The sequence below is a fragment of the Mya arenaria genome, chromosome 5 (genome assembly GCF_026914265.1).
Source record: "Mya arenaria isolate MELC-2E11 chromosome 5, ASM2691426v1".
NCBI lineage: Eukaryota > Metazoa > Mollusca > Bivalvia > Myida > Myidae > Mya > Mya arenaria.
This window is the reverse complement of record NC_069126.1, coordinates 52,238,230-52,254,615: the sequence shown is the minus strand read 5'-3', so window position 1 is coordinate 52,254,615 and position 16,386 is coordinate 52,238,230.

Here is a 16,386-nt window from a genome sequence, read left to right as displayed (position 1 = left end):
AAAAAAGCTATTTTTTGTGCCAATTGCAAGATATAACAAAAGAATATAATCTTAATGGATATGGAGAACATAGTATATTAAATATTATATAAGCCTTTTTATAGAAGGCAGAAGTCGCAAAACATATTGCTTTGATTGAAACTTCTTCTTAACAAAATAAAACACTTTTTTTGCAATTTAAATAACAAAGAAAAGCGAAGAAAAAAATGAAAAGATAACAGAAGATGCACATTTAGGAGTATGGACGAGATAAAAAGTGTTGCGTCATCAGATTGTGCAATGATACACAGATTAATTAATTGATTTCGTAGAAAAGAGGGAAGAAATCAAACACCTGTTATGACAAATGGAAGAGATACTGAAAACAACAGAAGAGAACATAGAAGCAAGTATGCTACTAGCGAAGATTTAGATATAAAGTGGGGATTAATTCGAATGAGCTGCCATGGTACAATCATATATATTTTTTCTAAAAATGGTAGAAAAAGATGAAGATTTATATATAGGGACGCCCAAGAGTAATATATATGTATTCAATAAATTCGTTATTGACACCGATACAAGTATCTAGAGATAATACATATGCTCAATATAAAGTTAATATAATGAGTGAAAACTTTCTTAAAATACAGTTCGAGGAAACTTTTCAACCACTTTCTATTATTATTAATGGTAAAATTAGGCACTATATCCATGGTATGAAAATATATATATAGCACTTAAAAATACATGTATTTAACCAAATAAACAAAGAGAACTAGTTAGTTAATTTCAATCAAACAATCATGAAAACAACACAGTTGAAACATTAAATGATATGAATGACAGAATGATTGATTGGATTTCAGAGGGATCTGGTTGGGTATTGAAAAGTGTTGATTAACATACCACAACAATTGGTAATTATAAATCATTCAGATACTTTTTCTATCCACCATTACCAGAAGGTATCAAAGAATAAATAAATGATAAATTAATATTTTGAATTAAAATGACAGCAGTTTTCGCTGGTGACATTTAGCAAACATGTAACCCATGCAAGTACACCAAGAGAGAATAAAAAGGGCAAAAACGCTCAAACAATGCCATTTACTTTATGATATGTATATAAATTAGTTTGTTCTTATGACGAGTAATACACCTGTGAAAGTATACCGCCAGACTAACTGAATATATCGTTTTATGCAGAACCAGTTAAAAGAAGAAATGTTTTGCGCTAAAAGAATGAAATACAGTTTGAAAAAAATGACTGATAATAACTAGAGAATAATGAATTTAAAAAGGCTGCATCTTCTTATATTTGTAGATAGAAATACACAGAATCAGACTCCAAAAATGTAAGAAACAATTGTCATGTAACAGGAATATACAGAAGGTCTGCGCACAATGTATGTAGCAGATAAAATAGATTAACTTTAAATGATTTCAGTAATGTTTTACAATTTGTGCGGATATAATAGTAACTTTATCACGCACGAAAAAGGTACAATACTGAAGAAATATGAAGAATACAGGAAGAAAATTAAAAACGCAAATTTACACAGAAAACATATGGTATAATAACAGTAACAAAGATAAAAGAGAAAAAAAAGAAAAAAGAGAGAACTAACAAGAAAAAAAACAATAAGAGTAAATGCAATTCTAAACAAAACGAAAAAGAACATTGCATTTATGGTAGGTAATTGACTATGTATTGGCAGTTAGCTATTTCTGAATCAATTTCTTGCATATCAAGTAAATAATTGACATTTAGAGGCATTTAGTTCTACAAAACAATGCTTTCAATAAAAACTTTGAATTAATAAATAGAAAAGGAGTTTACCCATATATTTATATGAATGAGATTCAGAGGTTTATTAATACTTCCTTACAAGACAACTTTATACATTTGATATATTTAGTAATGTTCCTGTATTTTTATCAGCTTGTTTGAAGTCGTTGTCTTTCATCGCTTAATATTCTAGGCATATTATTTTTGAATACTCAACTTTAGGGTAAAAGTTACCATTTCCAATCTTATGACTAGCTGACTGTGAAGAAAAATGGATATTTTTAAAAATTTGTTCAAACCTATCAAGGCTGTGTGCGTTTCGTGTTTGCCCTGTACTTTATTTGTAGATAAATACAAATTTAGGGGCTTTTAACACCCGCGGCTATGTTAAATGTTGTCCATATTTGTCCGCTGCTTTCCATTATTCCACCATTTCGCGTAGGTATGCCCACTTTTATGGTTTCATGTAATGTTCGATAACCGTTATAATTAAATAGCAGTCTACGAATCCGAAGTACCAGGTTAGTACAACAACGTGACCAATATATGCAGTTACAGCTTTGTAAATAAGTGTTTCGTCATATGTAAGGTGTAAACTGATTTGTGTTTGATTTGGTGGAAGCATGTTTGTTTCTAGTCCTTCAAAAATGTTTAGTGGTATAATTGCATAAACATAGTTTATAACGTTGTCTTAGATAAGGAGTGCTATTAATCCTTTGTTGTGGCCGTCGTCACCGTCTGCTTCCTTGTCGGTGTCTATAAAAATATTCACTCGCACCAGTTGAGCTTAAGTAGCTGTTAGACACTTATAGCAAGATGTTTACATTCGTTGTTCTAAATAATATATTTCCGCCAAATATAATTTTACCATTTTGTTTTACCTGTTATGAATTAATCAAAGATGCTGCATCTTTTATTCATGCAATTTTAGCGCCATTACTATCATTCACGCCATCTGCTGATTTATTAACTTGAAAGTAGCCATCATACCAATCAAATTTTGAGCTTTTAACATTCAAAGTAAAAGTACAATCGCTCTCCTTATCTGCTGGGTGATTTAGTGGTATATCTAGTTCAACTGGTATATGTTCATAACGATTGCAGTATTCAACAATTCGAAACATTATATTGATGATATTTATTGTTTTCTTTTGATAATCTATTCATTCGTTTACTATTTGTATTTGCTTTTAATCTCCTTTGCCCGGAACCGGAAATAAGTTGGTTTATTCTTATATTCCCGCGTGTTATAATTTTAAAATTGTGTAATATTTCTTTCATGTTAGATTTTTCTATTATTATTAACTTTTTAAATTGCATTCAATACTTGCGTTGCTTTAAGTGACCCCACTTTTTCCACCGCCTTATTCACGACATATTTCCCCATTTTATCACCTGCACTTTTAGCTCCTGTTTTAGTGTTTGTTTCCGAGCTATTTCTAGTGCCTTTGTTGCAGCTGTTTTAGTACTGCTTGGTGCTATTTTATCCAATATTCGCTCAAACAGCAAATAGTCCAGGGGCCGTATACTATATACATCTTAGATCTGATTTGATATCATCCTTTTTCTTAATCTTACGAAAGGTTAATGTCGATCTTATTTATAAGTTGTATTCAAAACTAATCTTGTTCTAAATCTCAAGAAAAGGATAAAGTCAATTCTAAGATCAAATCAACGAATTCAAAGTCAAGCAAAGGCAAGTGCGCGCCGGAATGTCTTTTCAATAATAGCTCGGAAGTGACGAAAGGTTTCCCCGGTATGTTTAAAATAGCACGCGCGAACCTAATCGAAGACTGCAGATTATCGTAATGGCCGCCCCGATCGCTCTTGCGGTGATGAAGGATCGCAATCCTAATTTTTCACCGGCTGATTGCATTCTGCTCTGTGAGGTTATAGGTACACGATCACTTGTTGATAAAAAACGAAGCAACTACGCCGTGTATAAGGCGCAATCAGTTGCTTGAAATTATTATTTGAGCTTAACGGTACTCCACATCTTGATTAACAGTTTACATTTTCAATATCAGACATGTTGTGTTGTGCTAAGGGGAGTTATATTGTGTGTCTTTGGTCACTTAACATTTTTATAATGCCTAATCGCAATACCCACGGTAAACAACAGACATAACAAAGAAGAGGGACAACTTGGCCTAAGCACATTGGGCCAATATATGATTATATAAGAGATGATACCAAGACAGGCTATTATATAATGGTAATATCATAAATGAGTTTCATAAATATTTCAAATTTCGTCATTTCGGTCTTGAAATCTCAAAGCATGCTTTCTTTTATGCGTGTTCCATACCAATATTAAATTCTTTGATCAATCTGAGGGTAAACATTAAATAATATTTTTAAATCAAAAAGTGAATATATATCTCATAATCTTATTATATTAAGATACTGTGATATTGGTGATTGTTTTCATAGAAAACATAGTGTTGTTTTTGTTGAACCATTTACAAATAAAATGTCTTAACAGGAGCAGCAGCATGACGTAAACACCCACTGAACCCTGTGGCGTAATTGTATCAATGCTTATTTTCCATATTATGTATCTAAATGAGAAAAATGATATTAACTTGACAACGTATATTCTAATATGTGATATTACTTATATGTCAAAAAGTGCTGACTGAATAAATGTGCCTTAAACACAAGGTGTACCACTGCAATTCAACAAACATTGTCAGACCATTCAAAAATTCTGCCAAGAAAGATTGAATAATTAAAAGAAGTAACAGTTTTATTATGTGCCATTATATTTCAGTGTTGGGTCATCAGCATCCAGTGGAAGCTTACCAACAAGCCAACCAACATCTGCTTTTAATATCAATTCGTAAAAATTACAGTCAACAGAAAACATTTCACTTTTGGAATACAATTACAACCGAGAAGGTCAGACAAAAATGGTAAAAAATCAATCAGTCCTCAACATGATCCTTTCACAGAAATGACCAGAAACTACACACATTATAAGTTTCTTTTACCAAAACATGGCAAAAGAAGATTTTAACAGAATTATTTATAAAGGCTTGAAACATTGAAATGAGTAAGGATATGTAAGTTTTGATGCACTTGCATGCAACTTAATGCAATACATGTTTCATGTAAAATGCATATACATGCTACATTTCAGACTGCCCCAAATAACAAATGTGATTGAATATGCTGTTACTCCACAAAGTTCTGAATCACAGACGTTTACTGCCACTGACACACCTTTCACCAATCAACTACCAGAATTCCAGCCGGTCTTAAATGTGGACACTTTCGTTTCCACCAATGACACTTCATGCACTAATTAATGTTCACAGTGTGAACTATGCTGGGAAATTATCAACTTACAAAAAAAAGTTGGAGTTAGAGGTGTCACTGCTGGACAACAAATAAAGACAAATTAAACTTTAACTGAATGTTGTTTATACCCTGATCAACATCAGTTCTTAGAAATACAATATTGATATTGACATGCGTTATTTGCATACCAGTATTTTTTATTTTCAGCTATTTAAACACAAAATGTTTTACTGATATCTGCAGAAGTATTTACTTGTCCATGTGCAATTTTCAAGTTAATAATTACCAGGCATATTTTACAGTGTATTGTATTACCATCATTTGTGTTGTATTCTATTTTATTTAACATGTTTTATGTATATGAGTCATAACTGTATTTAAAATGTACTTTTAAATGATATTCTACAGCTATCAAAACTGTCCAAGTCAAATTCTTGCATGAAGTCCAATGTTTAAAATAATTATTGATAAGAACGTATTTCAAATGTTACTGCCTTTAGAAGTGTAGTGGTACCTCATTCAGACGTTTTGGATGCAAATGGCTGTTATATTGTCATTGGTAAAACTTATTCATTTAACACCACTTTCAGGAACAAATAACAAAATGAAGTTTGTGAAACAATTGAAGATATTAGCTCAGAAAGGATGTTGAATTGGTGCAATTGAAAATGTATAACAATATCAAATGCCTTATCGTAGACATAGACTTGAATACATGACGGCATTGTTTCATCAAAAGAGTCCCTTTAACAACTTGAATGGCGTTTAAGAACATACTGATATATGTAGCAGCAATATATGCCCTGAGTCGCAAACTGGGCTTTTGGACTTGTGGCCTTGGATCACCATTGTTGTTATTATCATTGTCATCGTCTTGGTTGCCAGCGAATGGGATCCCTCTTGCTTTAAACTGGTTTTGCAATACAGCACAAGCGATGACTACTCTGTGATGAAATTGATTAGATATTTAAAACATAAGAAAATATTTTCTATGTATAATTACAATTTGAATCTTGTTTTAACATACTAATTGAAAGATTAAACCTTTAACAACATTCAGTTACTTCGCCCTGATTTTTCATGAACAAGCATCTCAGGACACTCAGATAATAGATATAAATCAAGTCTACATATATTATGAAATATTTTCAATTCCAAATGTTTCTATTTCTTAAGATTTATGGTTTTATTGTTTTTATTCTTTTTTTTTATGGATTATGTCATAGAATAATTTATGATGTCATAACAACCATTTGCATTGCATTGCATTACCCCATCTGTAAATACTTTTCAACAAAAAACGTTTTCCATATTTACATCGCATACTTGAAACTAAATTGTACATATAACTCAACTTTTAAAGATAATGTTTTAAGAAATACAACCCCCACTTGGCTGATCGCTCAAAACCTTATTTAAATCAACAACGTGACTAACGACATTGTTCTTACTCTTTAAACATGAACTGTTTGATTATGTGTTAAAATAATCAAATTATAAAAGATCTACAAATCATAAATGTTTCCACTAATCTTTCAGAGTGGTTGCAATTTGAATGTTAACAGCCATGTTGTTATTCACGTTGTAAACTTAAAGCTGCACTCTCACAGATTGAACGTTTTGACAACTTTTTTATTTCTTGTCTTGGACGGAGCCAATGTTTGCGAATATCCATGGAAACCAGTTTTATAAGACTGCTGACAAAAAATCAGATCGCAGCCTTTTATATATAAGTTCAAAAAATTGATGTTTATGCATTTTTCTTTAACCGTTAGTAACGGTTTAGGCCATTAAATATTATTTTTCAAACGGAAATATGAAAATCTATGATCTGTTTTTTTGTCAGCAATCTTATATCAATGGTTTGCAGATATTAACACAAAGATTTGCTCTTTCCAAGACAAAAACAGTTGTTAAAATGGTCAATCTGCGAGAGTGTAGCTTTGAACAAAATTTTGACCGATCGGCACAATATGTTAGTGTTTGATGCCTGATGACCCCTATCATTGTGGTGTCAACGATCAATAGCTTTGTCCATCGTGTATTTGTTTTGTTAGTCAATGTTGTTGCTATTTAAAGTTGTTTGCTGGATTCGGTTTATCTGGTGTGTTTGATGGTCGTTTGATGCTGTTTATAAAATTTAGTTGTTCATTTCATATATTTATAACTAGTAAGATGCCATTATCTAACAACAATGCTAAAATAAAGTCAGGTATCAACACAATCAACTATTAGCTTTAGATATTCAAATTTAAGTCGTTGTCATTTGTGATAGTTCGGATTCCTTAATATACATTTCATGTAGAGAATTTAATAGTCAAACAGTTTGAATCATAAGTGTGCTTCTTACTTGCAAGTTTTTTTCTGGTGAAAGAGTAATCTTTGTATGGAGCACATCAAATTTCATCTTCAGCTGTCCAATTGCTTTCACAACCCTGGATCTGGTTGTTTTGTGGCTTCTGCAAGGCATTTAAAAGTTACATGGAACTTTGTTATGTTAATAAGGAATGTGCTTATGTCGGGTATTAAGTAATGAATAAAATATAGAAATTATAGAAATTTACAAAGCATTTTGTTTTATCAATCATGTCTGATATTCCTTTTCATGATGAATACAGTTTAATCATTGTATACATTTCTACATGTACATTTTAAGCTTTCATTCTATGATGATATAGGACTACAGTGCAATTTAGAGCGAGTGACTGTAACTTATTTTGAATATCACTTAAAAACTGTGATTGTTTATATGTTGATATTTAATAATACTGTGATCATATACAACTGTTTACCATACTTATCTTTTAGCCAAATGAAAAATAAATGTTCATATGTAAAATAAATACAATTAAGCATTTACTGCATACCTATTGTAAGCTTCTTGGGTTAAACCATTGGGGTTCAGATATGGGGTAAGCATACATCGCTTACTAGGTAGCCGCTATCACCCATTAGATCGAACTGTTCAGGGCCTTCAAGCCCATTTTCCAAGATCTGGGAAAGACCACTTTTCTCAAAATTCTGGCATCATTTACAGATCTTGGCCAGCGCGCTACAATGTCGATGATTTTGTCATCCCTATCAAAAGCCTACTGCACATTAATGCTATGAAACTGCTTTCTGTTCACATAGATATACTCGTCTTCTGATGGTGTCCTAATTCACATTTTACTGGTTAAAAATATGTGAAATGAATTTAAAAAAACCCCATCAAACGACCATCAAACACAACAGAGAAACGTGAACCAGCAAACAACTTCAAAAACCAACAACATTGAGTTACAAAACAAATACATAATGGACAAAGCTATTGAACATTGACACCACGATGATAGGGGTAATCAGGCATCAAACACTGAAATATTTTGCCGATCGATCAGAAGTTGGTTTAAGTTAACAATGTAATTCACAACATGGTTGTTAACATTCAAATTGTAACCACTCTGAAAGATTAGTGGAAACATTTTCGATCTGTATATCTTTTATTATTTGATTATTTTAACACATAATCAAACAGTAAATGTTTAAAGATTAACAACGATGTCATGTTGTTGATTTAAACAAGGTTTTGAGCGATCAGCCATGTGGAGGTTGTATTTCTTAAAACATAATCTTTATAAAGTTGAGTTATAGTATGTGTACAATTTGATGCTTGTTCATGAAAGTAGGGCGCAGTAACTGAATGTTGTTAAAGGTTAAATCTTTCAGTCATTATGTTAAAACAAGATGCAAATTCAAATTATACATAGCAAATATTTTCTTATGTTTTAAATATAACCCCTAACAATTTAAGGGAACTTTCAACTTTAAAGTACTAGTTATGTCACACAAGTACTTTCCTTATACATCTTTTCTTCCCTCTTTCTCTTTCTATTCCCTATTTCCCCGTGGTACAGGTCAGGTAGTATGTAGATATCCCTCATTCAGAGAGCTGTTTGATCCCGGTAATACATGATTTTAAATGTCTATTGAAATAGGCACATATAGAATGAGGGTCGGTTTGTTCTGTTTTTATCAAGCTCAATCAAAAGGTACTTAAAATTTAACTCATTTTGAATTAATTTGTTGGCTGTCTATGCTTTAGCTCCTTTCCGGTGATGTTCATAAAAATCCAGGTCCTATATCATCTCTGTCGATCTCCTCTTCCGAAGCTTCTAGTGCAGTTCAAGGTAGTTTAAGTACATAACAATGTGCAGAGTTTTTACGGGAAAGAAGACATTTCGTATGCTGACTTACATAACTTTGATATCTTAGCTTTTATTGAAACATGGCTCACGCCTAATGAATCTTCTGAGTTGCATTTTCCTGCCTTTTATACACCTTTTAGAAGAGACAGACCTACTGACCCACATGGAGGTGTCATTGTCTTCATCCAATCTGACATATTTTTATAAGAGCGACGTGATCTTGAAGTTAATGATGAAGAAAGTTTTTGGCTCGAATTACGCATTAAAACTTAACGTCTTCTTTTGGGTACTTTTTACAGACCTCCTAATTCCAGTTCGTATGTTTTTTAATTCATTACCAACTCAATATCACTGGCGGTTGATACTGATATTAAAGACATAGTCATTACAGGTGATTTCAATCTTGATATGAATAAATCATTATCTTGACAAAAGATTGAGACCGTATGTCAACAGTTCAGTCTCCCACAAGTCATTCGAAACGCTACTCATTTTACCGAAAATTCAAAATCTCTTCTCGATTTATTCTTAGTTTCATCATCAGATATTGTTTTAAAATGTTGTGTAGGGGAGCCATTTCTGGATCAGTTAGTTCGTAGACACTGCCCTATTTATTGCGTATTTAAATTTAACAAAACGGTCGGATCAACATTTGAACGGAAAGTCTGGAAATATTCACAAGGGGACTATGTCGAACTTCGATCGCTTGTGTTATCTTTTAACTGGAGTTCATGTCTCCACATACGTATCGATATATACGCTAATAATTTCTCTAATCAACTTATGACATTTTGTGAAATATGTATACCGTCAAAGTTAATTATGATTCGCACTCAGGACCCTCCCTGGTTTCATAATGAAATTCGTAAGTTAAAAGCCAGATTCTCGAATAATGAACACGACTGGCGGGCTTAAAGGATGATACGCTATCATGCCAACCATAATATAAAAACTGCCAAGCAAACACATTATGAAAAAAATGCTTTGATACTACGAGATAATACCCTCTCCTTAACAAACTTTTGGAAAACCATTAAAAAAAATTACTAGTCCTACGTCGACATCACAGCACATTCCCCCTCTCATCCACAACCGCACCGCACCGTCTACGAATCAAACATTGACAAGGCAAATCTTCTGAACAACTTTTTCCAATCACATACACTTCTAACTATAACTAACATACCTCTTCCCACTGTCTCTGATGCCCTTCCATGCAGGATTTCGATATTTCCAATCAAGATGTTCTTGACTCAATAAAGGTTCTGAAGACTGGTAAAGCAACAGGACCGGACTCTATAAACAGTTATGTTCTAAGGGAGAGAGCGACCGAAATTTCACAGCCCCTTCGAGACCTTTTTAATTATACTCTTCGTTCTGGTAAGGTACCTAGCCAGTGGAAACTGGCTCATGTATGCGCGATTTGTAAGAAGTCAGATCCACAGACGTCTGTAATTACCGTCCAATATCCCTTTTGAGTGTTATAAGTAAGGTTCTAGAAAGAAATTTGCATAAATACATGTTCAATATCTTCTGTCAAAGCGACTTCCTTACACCATTTCAGTCAGGTTTTGTTCCTTAAGATTCCACTGTTAATCAGCTTGTATCTATTTATCACTCATTCTGCCTCGCTCTAGATGAGGGTAAAGAAATACGAGCAGTATTCTGTGACATCTCAAAAGCCTTTGATCGCGTATGACATGAAGCCCTCATTTTCAAACTTAGAAAAAGTGGTATTTCTGGTCCCCTATTATTATGGCTTACAGATGATCTCAGTGATAGAAAACAGTGCGTTGTCATGTCTGGTACCATGTCTGATACTGTTTCAATATCTGCCGGAGTTCAATCATTGGACCCTTACTCTTTCTTGTCTACGTAAATGATATCGTTCATGAAATAAATTCATCTATACGTCTTTTTGCAGATGATACTACCATGTATATCATTGTCGATGACCCCTTGTTTGATGCTCAGCAATTAAATGATGACATGGAAAAGACCCATATGTGGGCAGAAAGGTGGGTTGTATCATTCAACCCGGCGAAAACTGAATCACTTCTTATCTCTCGATAAACAAACAGGCCCATCCACCCATCGTTATAGATAATGTTCAAATAGTGGAATTTACTTCTCATAAACATCTTGGCGTCACACTATCCAATAACTGCTCATGACATGAACATAATTAGTCCGTAAATACCAAGGCCTGGCAACGTATCTACCTCATGCGATCATTCAGATATGTCCTTGATCGCAGATCACTAGAAGTACTTTATTAAACATTTATTCGGCCACTTTTAGAATATGCCGATGTTGTTTGGGACAATCTTACGCAAGCTGATGAAGAAGATCTAGAGAAGGTTCAGCATGAGGCAGCGCGAATCATCTCCTGGGCAACACGACTCGTTTCCATTTCTAATCTTTATATTGAAACAGGACTTGAACCTCTGAACGATAGAAGAAGGAAACATAAACTCAAATCCTTTTACAAGATGTTTCATCACCTTACACCAGCCGATCTAACTTCACTTATTCCGTCCCGAGTTGGTGATACAACCTCCTACAATCTTCGGAATTCTGTTAACCTTTGTAATATTACTTGTTAAACTCAACTGTTATCGAACTCATTTCTACCAACTACAATATCGTCGTGGAATGCACTTACGGAAACTGTTCGTTGCTCTCAATCCTTGCCCTCCTTCAAGTTTAACCTTAACAAGAATAAACAAAAGTTCCACAATTCTACTATGAGGGTGAACGCAAATTGTCTAACATGCAAGGCTGTGGATGCACTGTAGTAATCTTAATGAACATTTTTATCAATAGCATAAATTGCCAATGTGGTGAAATTGATGACACCTACCATTTCTTTTTCACCTGTCCCTTATATCATGCACAAAGGCCTCACCTATCCGACCAATTGCCTGCTATAAGGCCTATGTCACTTCAAGTTCTATTGATTGGATCCAAAAACGATACGATATTTAACCACGTTCAACACTACATTCGCCAAACTAAACGTGTTAATCTCCTTAAGATAAATAAGAACAACTTCGACTCTACAGCTGACCTGACCTATCCATGCACCCCCCATGCGCATTTTTGACCTTCATCTTCCACATTATCCATCAAATTATAACGATTATATAAATATACAAACAATAACAACATTTACACCATTTCAAGCAGCTTGAAAGAGTGACAGAAGCGAGGCATAGTATAAGCTACCATAGCATGATAACAATCTGGTACACTGCATCGGGTTCAGTGGGTTTTACGTCAACCTGCTGCTCCTGTTAATACATTTTATTTGTAAGCTGTTAAAGAAAAACAACACTATGTTCTCAATGAACACGATCGCCAATATCACATTATCTTAATATAATAAGATTATGAGATAAATATTAACTTTTTGACTTAATAATACGATTTAATGTTTACCCTCAGATTGATCAAAGCATTTAATATTGGTACGGAACACACATGAAAGAAAGCAGGATTTGAGATTTCAAGACAGAAATGAAGAATTTTGAAAATATTTATGAAAGTCATATTATGGTACGCAATGATATCATTATGTCATAACCTGTCTTGGTAGCATCTCTTAAATACTTACTATACTTGGCCCGGTGTGTTTGGGCCAAGTCGTACTACTTTTTTAGGTCTGCTGTTGACCGTGGGTATTGCGATTGGGCATTATAGTCATCCTTTATATTTGCTCAAAGCTCTTGTTTCACCGTAGATGTTAAATTTGAATGGCTTATTTTGAAAAAATAATACAGTTAAATAGTAACATGATTAACAATACATGAATACAAATCGCCTGTTATAACAAAACAATATAAAAGGATATGTGCGTAGAGTTTGTATTCATCGATAAAATGTTTATCACTGATACTCGTTACGCTTTACGTGTGCCTTGTGGTCTGTAATGAAAATCGCATTCTCAATATACTAACTTACAAATATTATAAGAAAACCGATGCGGTGCTGAGCGAACCCCCTCCAAAAATTCCCAATGTGGGTATACAAAAAAATCTTGTTTAGTGACCAAAAACACACAATAAAACTCCCCTTTGTACAACACAACATATCTGATGTTGAAAATGTAAACTGTTCATCAAGATGTGGAGTACCGTTAAGTCAAATAGAATGTAAACAAATGTTCCAAAGCACAAATAATACTTACAAGGAACTGATTTCGCCTTATACATGGCGTAGTTGCATAGTTTTTTATCAACTAGTGACCGTGCACCTATAACCGCACAGAGGAGAATGCAATCAGCCGGTGAAAAGTTAGGATTGCGATCCTTCTTCTCCAAAAAAAAGCGATCGAAGCGGCCATTACGATCGTCTGCAGTCTTCGATAAGGTTCGCGAGTGCTATTTTTTAACATACTGGGGAAACCTTTCGTCACTTCCGTAGCTATTAATAGAAACAAATTCGGCGCGCACTTGCCTTTGCTTAACAACGAATTCTTAGATTCGATCCTAGAATTGAGGTTATCCTTTCGGGAGATTTAGAACAAGATTAGTTTTAAATACAACTAATTAAAAAGATCGACATTAACCTTTCGTAAGATTAAGAAATAAGGATGATATCAAATCGTAAGAAGAGATCTAAGATATATATTGAATACAGTCATGAAGTTCAATTATAAAAGCGTAGCTTCTTGTAAGATTGGCAGTACTTCAGTCATAAGTAACATCACTATATTTTCCATCGACAAAAATCGAATAAAAACTTAACCACGTACAATGTGTCGATATAACTAGTTATGTGTGGCAATTCAGATCCATACTCATTTTGGTAAAAGTATTTTTTTCAACGAACGTTGTGCAAAATTTCGTCTCAAGGTTTCACTTCGATGGTCTAATATTAACCCGATTTTAAAGTATTAGCCATGTCATACAACTCGGGTAACATCGACATAAATCAGCACTCGCCGTAACAGATTGCGACGAACATCGGACGCATTCGGCCTGAACTGGATGTTCCAATTTCTAGTAACAGAAGGTTTCCGCCGCTAGTCATAGGTCAATAATGCAATTTCTACATCGTAGTATTTAGAAACTCGGTGATGTTTTCTCAGGAATATTAGTTTAAAATAAGTAAAAAATAAAAGAGCACACTGACAGCTGATTACGATTCATCTGACAATTTGAGTCATGGATAATTAGTGAAATCTATGCGTAAGAGATTTTCTATCGAAAAAAAAAACTGTCAACAAACAGCATGGAACAAGAATACTCAGATTTTCGTAATAAATGGTAATAAATGTAAGTAGACCTTGAGCAGTTTCGTATGTATTTGCTTTTCAAAAACGTTTGTGTTTTTTATTTATGTTTTGAATTCCTAAATACTTTTTATTAGCTAATTGTTAAGACAATATGCATATGCTCCATGTACTTATGAACACGATACATATTTTTACATGTTCTTTTGTATATGATTTATTTGTACGAGTATGTACACTTTACCTTGATTAGTTTATCTCAGAAAAATATTAATTTTTAAATTTAGTTTATAATCAGTTATTTTGGTACGCGACTTATTTCTTACATACCATCATACATGTACATACCCGTTATTTGTTTACAAAATTGGTATTTTCATAGGTAACCTGTTAGGAGGCGTTGTGATTTGGGGTTCGAACGCACGACCGCTGGAAACTAGCAAAACTCGTATGCTTGGTGTATGTCTCGCCAATTCTGTAAAAACCCCGGACTGTCTGGAATCATGATCAACTGTATGCACAACAATTACATAGTTATGCCTACCACCCCTTACACTCAAACAGATACTTAGTGCAAAATGTATAATACTTGTGCATTTGGATTTTTACGGGGGTAGGTTCTGCTTTTTGGATTATCAGAAGTCTGTAGTTTGTTTCAGTCAGGAAAATGACTGAATAATACAAAGTCAACAACAGGTTATGAATAAATCCAGCCGGCATTTTATACTTTATTGGATCCTTTAGAGCGGATTTGACAGCCATGTCTGTCTTCAAGGCAGCCGTTTCTGATAATGATGATGTGAGTATTTTTTTTTTAAAACATAATTGACTTGTTTTTTGTTTTTATAAAAACACTGTTTTAAATAATCAAGTGGCATTGATGATGATGATGATGATGATGATGATGATGATGATGATGCTACTACTGCTGCTGCTGCTGCTGCTGCTGCTGCTGCTGCTGCTGCTGATGATGATGATGATGATGATGATGATAGTAGTAGCATAGGACTGCTAATGGAGGTGGTTCCAGCGGTTCCACTCAATAATCGGGGTCAGTAGGTCACCCTTGACGTCATCGCGATCAATGTATTTAGGTCATCTACAAGGTCATTCTAACCCGATCACCATCGGTTTTGGGTTCAACCCCAGGTCAAGGGTTGGTCAAGGTCGTGATGTGTCTTTACGAGGTCAACAGATTCTGGCACATGTCACCCAGTCAAGGTCAGTCATTATTGTCTTCTAAAAGTTCAAGGTTAAGCGAGTCATGACGTGTCGTATTTGGTGTATATAAGACCATCATTTTAGTAGCTTGCACACAGTATGGCACAAACTCAGCTTGAGTTTACTGAGGAAACCTTAAATTATTTTCAAGAAAAAGGATTTACATCTGTGCAGTGGTCACCTGTTTTACAACACATCACTTGTACAGTCGACGAAAAACTTACACTTATCGTTAAAAAGACAGAACACTCCTGCTACATTTTATTGAAGAAGGGATCACTTCAGACAAAACTCAGTTAAAAACAGTTTAAATCTCTTTGCGATCTGAAAGAACGTGTTCTTTTGTTGAATTCCTTTCTTGATGGGCGGTGAACCTATGGATGTTGCTGACTGTATATCAGAAAAAAATTACAAGTACTACGAAGTTCGTCTCTCCACGTTCGATACCTGGTATCAACTAGCGAAAGCAGGCTTTTTCTATACCAGTTTTGGTGATAAAGTCGTTTGTTTCTCCTGCGACGTTAAACTACACAGTTGGGAGAAAACTGACAATCCCTGGGTCGAGCATTGTAAACATTCACCGTCCTGCGAGTTTCTTAAAATTGTTGGATATTCGTCTGGTGAACACGTTCTTGACACACCAAACTCCATTGGATTTACTACCAACA